The sequence below is a fragment of the Panulirus ornatus genome, chromosome 33, assembly GCF_036320965.1.
Source record: "Panulirus ornatus isolate Po-2019 chromosome 33, ASM3632096v1, whole genome shotgun sequence".
Classification (NCBI taxonomy): domain Eukaryota; kingdom Metazoa; phylum Arthropoda; class Malacostraca; order Decapoda; family Palinuridae; genus Panulirus; species Panulirus ornatus.
Window position 1 is genome coordinate 9926913 of NC_092256.1, and position 13253 is coordinate 9940165.

Sequence of the window (13253 nt, forward strand, 5' to 3'; positions counted from 1 at the left end):
GAGGAACTTTGGTATTGAAAAAAAAGAAAGATTTTTCTGCAAAACTTAGAAATTGCTGTACAGCTCAAGTACAATGGGACAGAAGGAAAATAAGCATTGCTGTGCTGTTGAAGAAAATATTTCTTTTTAATGAAAAGGCTGTGGGTCATAAACATTTCTTAACCCCAGCCCAAAAGAGATAGAAAAAAAATTAAAAGGTTGAATAAAGGTGTTCAGATGGAAAAAAAGAGCATACTTTTTGTGTATGCAGGAAGAAAATTTTTTTTAGCCTGGTCGTGGTAGTTTAATGAGACAGAAAATAGACAAACCAACCATACATAGAGGCTCTAAGAAGATTCAAGGTATTACTTCAACACTCCTCACTCAGGACAGCAGTACTTCCTTGCATGGATTTACTAGTCAGTCAGTAATGAAATTAACTTAAAATCATTAATTCCAGAAGATTTGATATACTCAAAGAACCGAAGGAAATCATGCAGAAAAGGAAATATTAAACAAATTATATAAAATGCAAATTAACATTTCTCATATTTAATACCTTTATGATAAGTTTAAGGGAAACCAGTCATCACAAAATACAGGACCACTGTATAGAAAATATTATATTAAGCATCTTGCACATCTGGTTTGGTTGGAAAATTTTGATGGTCAAAGGGATTATGAATAACCTTATATTGCACAATAGCTGTGTACAGCATTTGCCACCTCTGCAGGATTTGAAGGAACCTTTTATAATGGTTTAACCTGTTTAGTAAGCGATGTAACCACCTTGGATCTAGAAAGACAGGAAGTTTATAACATTCAGTCAGCATTTTAATGCCAATCCCAGTATGTGAAGTAGGAAATTCACCCATTAACGTCCTACAAGCTTTCCTCTCCAACCCTCAAAATTCACATTCATGTTGTTTAAAAAATGGATCTAACTCTACATGTTTAAATATATTCATATAACATTGAAAAGAAATCACTTAAGACTTTCTCATCCACTACTTTCACTGTAATAATGGGCAAAGTTTTGTAGACGATTCAGCACAATGCACTTAAAAATACAAAAGTAAGGCCTGAGTCTCACGAAAGTTGCCACTGCATGTTTTTATCATTTATCCAACCTACATTGAAATATTGACTACAATTGTTGCTGTTTTATCTCACATAACAAATCTCTTCTTTTGATAATCATGTTGTTCATAGATAAATTTTTCATGTTGCACCAGTCAGATGCAGTGTTGTTGATAAGGCGGTTGCTTGCAGCACTACTTCCACTTTTGCAAAACCTTTTCTTGCCTTATCTTGGTCAAATTTTGATGTTGAAACAATCATTGTCCATAAACTTACTCTCCTCATGATACAAATAACATCACCATTGTTAAAAGTTCCAGAATCATCTGCTTAGCCCTTAAATCTAGCTAAAAGCTGCTTATTTCTTTTCCAGAAAACATGCAAATGTGGTCTCATTGGCATGGCTGGAAGACAACTGAAAGTATTGCACACTGCTTCCTCAGCCACCACCCAGACTTGGTGCATGGCCTTGAAACTGAGGCATGAAACTTAATGAGTAAGTATCTGCTCAACTTACGTAATTATCCATCTGGAGGCTTAAAGGGGTTGATAAACAAAGATTTATTTATATATATATTTATTTTGCTTTGTCGCTGTCTCCCGCATTAGCGAGGTAGCGCAAGGAAACAGATGAAAGAATGGCCCAACCCACCCACATACACATGTATATACATACATGTCCACACACGCAAATATACATAACTATACATCTCAATGTACACATATATATATACACACACAGACATATACATATATACACATGTACATAATTCATACTGTCTGCCCTTATTTATTCCCATTGCCACCCCGCCACACATGGAATAACAACCCCCTCCCCCCTCGTGTGTGCGAGGTAGCACTAGGAAAAGACAACAAAGGCCCCATTCGTTCACACTCAGTCTCTAGCTGTCATGTAATAATGCACCGAAACCACAGCTCCCTTTCCACATCCAGGCCCCACAGAACTTTCCATGGTTTACCCCAGACGCTTCACATGCCCTGGTTCAATCTCTTGACAGCACGTCGACCCCGGTACAACACATCGTTCTAATTCACTCTATTCCTTGCACGCCTTTCACCCTCCTGCATGTTCAGGCCCCAATCACTCAAAATCTTTTTCACTCCATCTTTCCACCTCCTATTTGGTCTCCCACTTCTCCTCATTCCCCCCACCTCTAACACATATATTCTCTTGGTCAATCTTTCCTCACTCATTTTCTCCATGTGACCAAACCATTTGAAAACACCCTCTTCTGCTCTCTCAACCATACTCTTTTTATTTCCACACATCTCTCTTACCCTTACATTACTTACTCGATCAAACCACCTCACACCACATATTGTCCTCAAACATCTCATTTCCAGCACATCCACCCTCCTGCGCACAACTCTATCCATAGCCCATGCCTCACAACCATACAACATTGTTGGAACCACTGTTCCTTCAAACATACCCATTTTTGCTTTCCGAGATAATGTTCTCAACTTCCAAACATTCTTCAAGGCTCCCAGAATTTTTGCCCCCTCCCCCACCCTATGATTCACTTCCGCTTCCATGGTTCAATTCGCTGCCAGATCCACTCCCAGATATCTAAAACACTTTACTTCCTCCAGTTTTTCTCCATTCAAACTTACCTCCCAATTGACTTGACCCTTAACCCTACTGTACCTAATAACCTTGCTCTTATTCACACTTACTCTTAACTTTCTTCTTTCACACACTTTACCAAACTCAGTCACCAGCTTCTGCAGTTTCTCACCTGAATCAGCCACCAGCGCTGTATCATCAGCGAACAACAACTAACTCACTTCCCAAGCTCTCTCATCCACAACAGACTGCATACTTGCCTCGCTTTCCAAAACTCTTGCATTCACCTCCCTAACAACCCCATCCATAAACAAATTAAACAACCATGGAGACATCACACACTCCTGCTGCAAACCTACATTCACTGAGAACCAATCACTTTCCTCTCTTTCTACATGTATACATGCCTTACATCCTCGATAAAAACTTTTCACTGCTTCTAACAACTTGCCTCCCACACCATATATTCTTAATACCTTCCACAGAACATCTCTATCAACTCTTATTATATGCCTTCTCCAGATCCATAAATGCTACATGCATATCCATTTGCTTTTCTAAGTATTTCTCGCATACATTCTTCAAAGCAAACACCTGATCCACACATCCTCTACCACTTCTGAAACCACACTGCTCTTCCCCAATCTGATGCTCTGTACATGCCTTCACCCTCTCAACCAATACCCTCCCATATAATTTCCCAGGAATACTCAACAAACTTATACCTCTGTAATTTGAGCACTCTTATCCCCTTTGCCTTTGTACAATGGCACTATGCAAGCATTCTGCCAATCCTCAGGCACCTCACCATGAATCATACATACATTAAATAACCTTACCAACCAGTCAACAATACAGTCACCCCCTTTTTTACTAAATTCCACTGCAATACCATCCAAACTTGCTGCCTTGCCGGCTTTCATCTTCCGCAAAGCTTTTACTACCTCTTCTCTGTTTACCAAATCATTTTCCCTAACCCTCTCACTTTGCTCACCACCTCGGCCAAAACACCCTATATCTGCCACTCTGTCATCAAACACATTCAACAAACCTTCAAAATACTCACTCCATCTCCTTCTCACATCACCACTACTTGTTATCACCTCCCCATTAGCCCCCTTCACCTAAGTTCCCATTTGCTTCCTTGCCTTATGCACTTTATTTACCTCCTTCCAAAGCATCTTTTTATTCTCCCTAAAATTTAATGATACTCTCTCACCCCAACTCTCATTTGCCCTCTTTTTCACCTCTTGCACAAAGATTAATGAATAATATTATCACTCAGCCCCATTATTTGTCATATTTCAGTTTGTACTTAAAAAATAATGTGATAAGGCCTGAAAAATGTAAACAATCTGTAACTTTTGACCTCCCACAAATAGTTAAAGAGTATTTTTGGGTGTTATGCTACAAATAATAGCCATAGAATCTCTTGGTTAGCTTTACATTAGTTAAAAGCCCGGTCTGTTTTGTGATTATTCAATAAAAAGCTTCTAAGTGTGGATTTCAATACTCCCTCAAACGTATATCAAATAGACTAGCTTGAAATTTGTATTAAGTGGTTTCAAGCTGATTCATCAAAACCAACCACTGGATTTTTCATTGTTTTTTCCACATAGTCCATCTTTGGAAAAACTTTTAACTAATGCTTCCACCACCTGTCAAACTCATTAGGTATTGCTATGCCCTCCAGATACCTTATGGCAGTCCAAGAGAAGAAAATGAACCTTTTTTTTCTCCGGTAACATCTATACTCAAAAGACCCTAAGAGTTTGTGGGTTAGGTAGCAGCTAAGCACATAAATGGTAGTCTATTTATATGTTTGAGCATTTTAAGACTGCACATGTGAATAATTCATTCTCTGGTACAAGACTGGGTGAGCTATTTAATATTGGGTACAGCTCTCAGACAGTAAAATTCATCATGAATCTGTCTAAGCTTCTTCAGAGCCATTGTATTCTCTCTCTTTAGCTAGCCTCTATACATCCCTTCTATATCATTAGTCAAACTGTATTAATAGTTAACCTGGTTGACATTTCTTGAGACTTATTTATTTATTTATTTATTATACTTTGTCGCTGTCTCCCGCATTTGCGAGGTAGCGCAAGGAAACAGACGAAAGAGATGGCCCAACCCCCCCCCATACACATGTATATACATACGTCCACACACGCAAATATACATACCTACACAGCTTTCCATGGTTTACCCCAGACGCTTCACATGCCTTGATTCAATCCACTGACAGCACGTCAACCCCGGTATACCACATCGCTCCAATTCACTCTATTCCTTGCCCTCCTTTCACCCTCCTGCATGTTCAGGCCCCGATCACACAAAATCTTTTTCACTCCATCTTTCCACCTCCAATTTGGTCTCCCTCTTCTCCTCGTTCCCTCCACCTCCGACACATATATCCTCTTGGTCAATCTTTCCTCACTCATTCTCTCCATGTGCCCAAACCACTTCAAAACACCCTCTTCTGCTCTCTCAACCACGCTCTTTTTATTTCCACACATCTCTCTTACCCTTACGTTACTCACTCGATCAAACCACCTCACACCACACATTGTCCTCAAACATCTCATTTCCAGCACATCCATCCTCCTGCGCACAACTCTATCCATAGCCCACGCCTCGCAACCATACAACATTGTTGGAACCACTATTCCTTCAAACATACCCATTTTTGCTTTCCGAGATAATGTTCTCGACTTCCACACATTCTTCAAGGCCCCCAGAATTTTCGCCCCCTCCCCCACCCTATGATCCACATCCGCTTCCATGGTTCCATCCATTCTTGAGACTTGTGTACCTGTTTCTTCAATCAAAATGTGGTAGAAAACATACCAATAATTTTCTGTTTGGCTGTTAAAAGATGTACTTCCTTGTTACATCCCCCTTCTTGCACTTAACAAATTTAAGTTGATATTCCTGAGCTGGTTTCTTCCTTTGTCCCATACCCTGATTCCATCTTAGGGAAGGGTAATTTTTAAGCTCAAAGCAAATCTTCAGTAATTCGGCCAGTTTTTGTTGTTGGTTCAATTTCATCCTCCATTTGACCTGCACATATTGCCATTTGCTCCATCAAAGCTGCATTGTTTGTGATTTCCTCTGTGGCCATCTCTCATTAGTTTCAGCACTTGAATAATGATTTGTGTGTTGGTCCTGCCAATCAGAGTAGCCATTAAGGAAAACATCACATGACAATGCAGTTGTGAACAGTACATTTCTTATAACTGGTTAGCATTTAGAGAGGAAGTCAGTCCTGGTTAAGGGGATTATATAATTGAAATTCCTGTTTACAAGGGTCATATCTGGGTAGTCTTATAAAGACCAGGGAGAACTCATACTTGTTTAGAGTAAATTAGGCTTGAATATGAAAAAAAATCAAAACATAGGAGCCTCTAGCCAGTCTGTTTTTCCCTTTGTTCACCTCTTGCTTTTCATTGTTATCACTTAATTGTGACCATAAACATAGCATCTCTTCATAAGAGCTTCTGATGGGATGAATTCTGGAGCAAATGTCCGAACTCAAGGTGAGGAAAGTCTTTTTAGTACACTGCATGCACAAGTCAGTATTAGGCAGCTTTGATAAGTCTTATTAGCAAACTGAAAAGGAATAAATTAAAAATTTAAAAGGGAAGTCTGAACATAGGGGACAAAAATTATGTGAATGATTTAAGGGAACAAAATTTATGCAGATAGGGCTAGTGAAAATGAATGTAAGGTAAATACAAAATAACCACTAAATATCTACCTCTGGGGCTCTAACTTCATGGAAATAACAAAATTTCAGAATTACCTAACACCACAAGCATTTTCCAAAAGTTGAGATGTTTCTATAATCTTATTCACTAATTCATGATCATCACAAATCTTACAAAATAGTTACACAGTTCTTGAAAAAATATAAACATAGAAATATATAACTTCTCATGATGTAGACCAGGCCCCAACCAGATCTGGAGGGAGATATCTCTCCACTCAAACTTCAGATATCAGAATTTTTATTTTTTATGAAACACTAAACTCTCTTTGTCCTGTAATATAATTTGCTTAACACTATAGGTGTATACATGTTGCAATTTTCAAATGCAGTACATAATTATACTGTTGTAGACTTCATATGCTGTATTACACCATAAGCTATAGTACTGTAGAGTAAGGATCTTGTACAAGCCTAATTAAAGACATCTCAATGTACCACATGATCTGTCCACGTTGTGGGATGATGAATTTGTGTCACAATTTGCTGTTTTTCCCCATTACAGGTACACCATTGATTTTCCGGCACTTGTTTTAAAGCCTTGCCGTATTAAACATTTTTTCAGACCAACCATGGTCATGTAATAATAATTCATCAACACACCTCTAACCCACTAATTATACATCTCCCATGTTTCTAAAGTATACCGTGGACTGCTAGGAATTTAAATTAATATTATTATTTTTTTTTTATTTTGCTTTGTCGCTGTCTCCCGCGCCTGCGAGGTAGCGCAAGGAAGCAGACGAAAGAAATGGCCCAAACCACCCCCACACACACACATGTCCACACACGCAAACATACACACCCACACATCCCAACATACACACACAGACACACACATATACACACTTGCACACAATTCACACTGTCTGCCCCTACTCACCCCCATCGCTACCCCGCCACACATGGAATAACATCCCCCTCCCCCTCATGTAAGCGAGGCAGTGCCAGGAAAAGACAACAAAGGCCCCATTCGCTCACACTCAGTCTCCAGCTGTCATGCAATAATGCCCGAAACCACAGCTCCCTTTCCACATCCAGGCCCCACAGAACTTTCCATGGTTTACCCCAGACGCTTCACATGCCCTGATTCAATCCATTGATAGCACGTCGACCCCGGTATACCACATCGATCCAATTCACTCTATTCCTTGCCCGCCTTTCACCCTCCTGCATGTTCAGGCCCCGCTCACTCAAAATCTTTTTCACTCCATCTTTCCACCTCCAATTTGGTCTCCCACTTCTCGTTCCCTCCACCTCCGACACATATATCCTCTTGGTCAATCTTTCCTCACTCATTCTCTCCATGTGCCCAAACCACTTCAAAACACCTTCTTCTGCTCTCTCAACCATGCTCTTTTTATTTCCACACATCTCCCTTACCCTTACATTACTTACTCGATCAAACCACCTCACACCACATATTGTCCTCAAACATCTCATTTCCAGCACATCCACCCTCCTGTGCACAACTCTATCCATAGCCCACGCCTCGCAACCATACAACATTGTTGGAACCACTATTCCTTCAAACATAGCCATTTTTGCTTTCCGAGATAATGTTCTTGACTTCCACACATTCTTCAAGGCTCCCAGGATTTTTGCCCCCTCCCCCACCCTATGATTTACTTCCGCTTCCATGGTTCCATCCACTGCCAGATCCACTCCCAGATATCTAAAACACTTTACTTCCTCCAGTTTTTCTCCATTCAAACTTACCTCCCAATTGACTTGACCCTCAACCCTACTGTACCTAATAACCTTGCTCTTATTCACATTTACTCTTAACTTTCTTCTTTCACACACTTTACCAAACTCAGTCACCAGCTTCTGCAGTTTCTCACATGAATCAGCCACCAGCGCTGTATCATCAGCGAACGACGAATTGACTCACTTCCCAAGCTCTCTCATCCCCAACAGACTGCATACTTGCCCCTCTTTCCAAAACTCTTGCATTCACCTCCCTAACAACCCCATCCATAAACAAATTAAACAACCATGGAGACATCACTCACCCCTGCCGCAAACCTACATTCACTGAGAACCAATCTCTTTCCTCACTTCCTACACGTACACATGCCTTACATTCTCGAGAAAAACTTTTCACTGCTTCTAACAACTTGCCTCCCACACCATATATTCTTAGTACCTTTCACAGAGCATCTCTATCAACTCTATCATATGCCTTCTCCAGATCCATAAATGCTACATACAAATCCATTTGCTTTTCTAAGTATTTCTCACATACATTCTTCAAAGCAAACACCTGATCCACACATCCTCTACCACTTCTGAAACCCCACTGCTCTTCCCCAATCTGATGCTCTGTACATGCCTTCACCCTCACAATCAATACCCTCCCATATAATTTACCAGGAATACTCAACAAACTTATACCTCTGTAATTTGAGCACTCACTCTTATCCCCTTTGCCTTTGTACAATGGCACCATGCAAGCATTCCGCCAATCCTCAGGCACCTCACCATGAGTCATACATACATTGAATAACCTTACCAACCACTGAACAATACAGTCACCCCCTTTTTTAATAAATAAGCACCTTGAGATGGTAAGTTTGCCCTTAGATTGTTTGAATCCTGTGGGGTTTTCTTCGTCTTCTGTTGATAGTGTTTTCCTATGTTTGCATCGCCAGAATAATGCAGTTTCGTCTGCATTATACACTTGCTTAGGACTGAGTTGCTTGTCAGCTGCGAGTTTTGCAACTTCGTCCACATACTCAGCAGCTCCTTCATGGTTTGCAGACTGCTTTTCTCTGCACACTTTATTCATGGAAATTCCATGACGCTTCTTTAATCTTTGAAGCCATATCCTTCACTATGGTCACACTCATATTGTAATTTAAGTTCTTTATGGAACAACCTAGCCTGGTCCATTATCAAGCTACCTGACAAGTCCATTCCATCACTCCAGTGTTGTCGAAACCATTCCATCATCACTTGACCATACTCAGTACTCTTACCATTTTTCATAGTTTTTCTAATCGTCATTTGCCTTTTGGAATTGCTGTCTTTCAAAATTTTCTCCCTTTGCTTCATTATATCATAAACAGTTGATGAACCAATACTGTAGATGTTACACAGCTTACATACTGAAACACCACGGTCCATTTTTTCAATAGTTATACTCTATCTTGGATCGATATGGACCGATGTTTACGTTTGACACCACGACTGACACTCATATGTCTTAGAAGCCATGGCTAGAGTTAAATTTAAGCAAAATAAGCTAAGAATCTCACAAAATTGCAGTATCATCACTAACAAGTGCAGTGTAAAGAATGTGAATAAGCACTTCCTACACACAATGCCATCTCTGGCCACCCAGTAAACTCGTCTGGTGGCCACAGTAATTTAAAGATCCCTCACGTAATTTTGTCTGGACTAAAGGAGGTGCTGAGCCATCAGTTGCCAGAAATTCGATGGTGTACCTGTATCATAATTATTGTTTGGAATTTTGATGCAAGCATAAGTAGCAAATTAATGAATTTTTGTGAATGAAGAATTAGTGGTGTTTTGGTGGATCAGTAAATATAAAAGAAAATCAAATGTTAGATGAAGTTTCATGACAAAAGGTTAGCACTGTAAAAAGTAAAAGTCGGTAGACTCTCCCCAGTTCAGAACTCTCAGTAAGCCACTCTAGTGGTTAAGTTATGAGATCAACCTTTCTTTCCAGACAGCAGTTATATTTCTGAAAGGTTTGTTGGAAAGCCACAATCATATTCCATTTCAGAAAACAGTCAGACCAGTCAGACAGACATGGAGGTGCCTGGAGGCATGCTTGTTACTTGGGTAATGTGGACACTGCTGCTACATATACCATTACTCAGAGTGGTCACTATGACTACTTATGTTCATCATCTGTATGTGCTACCCTTAAGTTGTCTGTGAATGATATTCCTACCTCGGTATAATGTACTAGTTCATTTTTATTTTTGAATTGAAAGAAATGGTGACTTTTTTGTGATGCTGATGAAACGGTTTTTGTGAAGGTACAAGGTTGATAATTATCTTGTAATGTCTGGTGTGGTCCTTTCGATACAAGATGGCACTGTGCTCTACAGTTAACTGCATTTGTAAAATGTGCACATTTGGGAATAATATTGCAATTTCCGTATGCACAATTTCATGGGGAAAAAATTTGTCGTTTTATATGACTTATACAAGGAGATGACGACGAAAAAGGCGTACTTGTCAGAGGATTGAAAAAAAGGAAACCAAAGAGGAGGTAGAGAGATGAGTGAAAGATGCTTTGAAGGCATGGGGCTGAACATGCAGTAAGGTATAAAACGTGCAAGGGATAGAGTGACTTGGTATGTTGTGGTCAACAGGGAACAGCATGCTGTCATTGGGCATATAAAGTGGTCATGTAACTACTGAAAGGTCTGTAGGGCCTGGTTGTACGTAGGGGGCTCTGGTTACAGTTCATTGTACATGACAGCTAGAGAGTGGATGATGGATGTGAGTAAATGACACCATTTCTTAGTCTATTTCTGGTACGACCTTGCTAACTCAGGAGATGGTGAACATGAATAAAAAAAAATACCATTATATTTAAATAAACTATGAACATGTAAATAAAGTTATACATAATAATACATTGCTATAATATTTTTACATATTTGTTCACCATTTTCATATAGAGAGGTAGCATCAGGAACAGATGAAGAATGGTTGCCCTTGCTCACATTCACTCTGTAGCTATCATGTCTCATGCATCAAAACGTAAATGCCCACACATATACATACCTATACATTTCAACATATACATACATATACATACACAGACGTACATACACATACTTGCTGCCTTCATCCATTCCTGTCGCCTTCCCACCAAACATGAAATAGCATCCCCCCGTGAGGTAGCACCAGGAAAAGACAAAAATGGCCACATTCATTCACACTTGGTCTAGCTGTCAAATGCATTGAAACCAAACCTCCCTTTTCACACCGAGGCCCCACAGAAACTTTCCATGGTTTACCCAAGATGCTTCACATGCCCTGGTTCAATCCATTGACAGCACGGCCACCCTGGCATACTACCACTTCGTTCCAATTCACTCTATTCCTTGCACGCCTTTCACCCTCCTGTATGTTCTGGCCCCAATCGCTCAAAATCTTTTTCACTCCATCCTTCCACTTCTCCTCGTTCCCTCCACCTCTGACACATATATCCTCTTTGTCAATCTTTCCTCACTCATTCTCTTTATGTGACCAAACCATTTCAATACCCTCTCCTCTGCTTTCTCAACCACACTCTTTTTATTACCACACATATCTCTTACCCTTTCATTACTTACTCGATCAGACCACCGTGCACCACATATTGTACTCAAACATCTCATTTCCAATACATGTACCTTCCTCTGCACAACCCTATCTATAGTCCATGCCTTGCAACCATATAACATTGTTGGAACCACTATTCCTTCAAACTAACCCATTTTTGCTCTCTGAGATAACATTCTTGCCTTCTACACATTCCTCAATACTCTCAGAACCTTCGCCTCCTCCCCCACCCACCCTGTGACCCACTTCGCTTCCATGGTTCCATCTGCTGCTAAATTTACTCCCAGATATCTAAAACACTTCACTTCCTCCAGTTTTTCTGCATTCAAACTTACCTACCAGTTAACTTGTCCCTCAACCCTACATAACCCAATAACCTTGCTCATTTACCTTCAGCTTTCTTGTTTCACACACTTTACCAAACTCAGTCACCGACTTCTGCAGTTTCTCACCCGAATCAGCCACCAGCGCCGTATCATCAGCGAACAACAACTGACTCACTTCCCAAGTCCTCTCATCCAGAACAGACTGCATACTTGCCCCTCTCTCCAAAACTCTTGCATTCACCTCCCTAACCAACCCATACATAAAGAAATTCAACAGCCATGGAGGCATCATGCACCCCTGCCGCAAACCGACATTCACTTGGAACCAATCACTTTCTTCTCTTCCTACTCGTACACATGCCTTACATCCTTGGTAAAAATTTTACTTTTATTCTCATAAATTCTCAGCTTTCCCTTCTCGCACACACTTTCGAACTCAGACACCAGTTTTTCTCTATCATGTCATCAGCAAACAGCAACTGATTTATCTCCCAGGGCCCCCTACCACCTGCAACAAACCTGCCCCTCTCTCTAAGACCTTTTCATTTACCTCCCTCCCCACCACATCCATAAACAGATTAGTCATGACAACGAAACATCCATGTCAGAGATACACCTTCACCTGGAACCACTCATCACCCTCTTTTCCTACTCCCACATATGCCATACTCTGTTATTAAAAATTATTCATTGCATGTAGCAGCTTTCCCCCAACACCATAGTCATAACACCTTCCACAAAGTATATTTCAGCTCCATCATGTACTTTCTCCAGATCTATTATACATACCTTGTAAGCATTTCTCACAAACACTGAATTCACACACCTCTACCAATCCTGAAGCCACACTGTACCTACCCAATCCTACCCTCTCAGTTAACTCACTTCCTTGCGACATACCACGTATACACAGCAAACTTATACCTTTGCATTTTGAACATTCATTTTTGTCCCTCATGCTTTTATACACTGGCACTGTAAATCATAATTAAACAGTCTTCTGCAAGCCCAGCCACTTTGCTACACAAGTTTTTCTCCTATTTTTACTAAACCATTTGCCAAGACTCTCATGGTTTGCATATTTTCATGTCCCAAATACCCATTATCTACCACCCTGTCATCTAACACAGTCAAGAGTACAAAATACTTGATCCATCTATTCTTCCAAAACAAATGCTTATTTACCATATAGTTTGTCAGT

General features: G+C 40.2%; 1 protein-coding gene across 12 annotated transcripts in view; it reads right to left on the reverse strand.

The window, feature by feature from the left end:
* LOC139759442 (uncharacterized) overlaps positions 1-13253 on the reverse strand; it is a 227895-nt gene that overhangs the window by 51037 nt on the left and 163605 nt on the right. The window lies entirely within an intron of this gene.